This window comes from Megalopta genalis, unplaced genomic scaffold (assembly GCF_051020955.1).
Source record: "Megalopta genalis isolate 19385.01 unplaced genomic scaffold, iyMegGena1_principal scaffold0035, whole genome shotgun sequence".
NCBI classification, from domain to species: Eukaryota; Metazoa; Arthropoda; class Insecta; order Hymenoptera; family Halictidae; genus Megalopta; species Megalopta genalis.
Window position 1 is genome coordinate 1,691,192 of NW_027476104.1, and position 1,812 is coordinate 1,693,003.

The following is a 1,812-nucleotide window of genomic DNA, read 5'->3' on the forward strand; positions in this document are numbered from 1 at the left end:
CTTGTTCTTCATGTTGTTGTTGTTCTTGTTGTTCTTGTTGTTGTTGTTGTTGCTCTTGCTGTTCTTGTTGTTCTTGTTGTTGTTATTGTTGTTGTTGTCCTTGTTGTTCTTGTTGTTCTTGTTGTTCTTGTTCTTCTTGTTGTTCTTGTTGTTCTTGTTGTTCTTACTGTTCATGTTGCTCTTGTTCTTGTTGTTGATGATGTTGTGCTTGTTGTTCTTGTTGTTCTTGTTGATCTTGTTGATCTTGTTGATCTCGTTGTTCTCGTTGTTCTCGTTGTTCTTGTTGTTCTTGTTGTTCTTGTTGTTCTTGTTGTCGTTGTTGTTGTTCTTGTTGTTGTTGTTGTTGTTGTTGTTCTTGTTGTTCTTCTTGTTCTTGTTCTAGATGTTCTTGTTGTTGCTGTTCTGGTTTTTCTTGTCGTTCTTGTTGTTCCGGTTGTTCTTGTTGTTCTTGTTGTTCTTGTTGCTTTTGTTGTTCTTGCTGTTCTTGTTGTTCTTGTTGTTCTTGTTGTTCTTGTTGCTCTTGTTGTTCTTGTTGTTCTTGTTGTTCTTGTTCTCCTTGTTGTTCTTGTTGTTCTTGTTGTTCTTACTGTTCATGTTGTTCTTGTTGTTCTTGTTGTTGTTGTTGTTGTCCTTGTTGTTCTTGTTGTTGTTGTCATTGTTGTTCTTGTTGTGCTTGTTGTTCTTGTATATCTTGTTGTTCTTGTTGCTCTTGTTGCTCTTGTTGCTCTTGTTGTTCTTGTTGCTCTTGTTGTTCTTGTTGTTCTTGTTGCTCTTGTTGCTCTTGTTGCTCTTGTTGCTTTTGTTGCTCTTGTTGCCCTTGTTGCTCTTGTTGCTCTTGTTGCTTTTGTTGCTCTTGTTGCTGTAGTTGTTCTTTTTGTTCTGGTTGTTGTTGTTCTTGTTGTTCATGTTGTTGTTGTTCTTGTTGTAGTTGTTGTTTTTGTCCTTGTCCTTGTTGTTCTTGTTGTTGTTGTCCTTGTTGTTCTTGTTGTGCTTGTTGATCTTGTTGTTCTTGTTGTTCTTGTTGTTCTTGTTGCTCTTGTTGCTCTTGTTGCTCTTGTTGTAGTTGTTGTTCTCGTTGTTCTTGTTGTTCTTGTTGTTCTTGTTGTTCTTGTTGTTCTTGTTGTTCTTGTTGTTCTTGTTGTTCTTGTTGTTCTCGTTGTTCTTGTTCTTCTCGTTGTTCTTGTTGTTCTTGTTGCTCTTACTGTTCATGTTGTTCTTGTTGTTGTTGTTGATGATGTTGTCCTTGTTGTTCTTGTTGTTCTTGTTCTTCTTGTTGCTCTTGTTGTTCTTGTTGTTCTTACTGTTCATGTTGTTCTTGTTGTTGTTGTTGATGATGTTGTCCTTGTTGTTCTTGTTGTTGTTGTCCTTGTTGTTCTTGTTGTGCTTGTTGTTCTTGTTGTTCTTGTTGTTCTTGTTGTTCTTGTTGATCTTGTTGATCTTGTTGTTCTTGTTGTTCGTGTTGTTCTTGTTGTTCTTGTTGTTCTTGTTGTTCTTGTTGTTGTTCTTGTTGTTCTTGTTGTTGTTCTTGTTGTTCTTGTTGTTCTTGTTGTTCTCGTTGTTCTCGTTGTTCTCGTTGTTCTCGTTGATCTCGTTGATCTCGTTGTTCTCGTTGTTCTCGTTGTTCTCGTTGTACTCGTTGTTCTCGTTGTTCTCGTTGTTCTCGTTGTTCTCGTTGTTCTCGTTGTTCTCGTTGTTCTCGTTGTTCTCGTTGTTCTCGTTGTTCTTGTTGTTCTTTTTGTTCTTGTTGTTGTTGTTGTTCTTGTTGTTGTTGTTGTTGTTGTTCCTGTTGTTCTTGTTGTTCTTGTTGCTCTT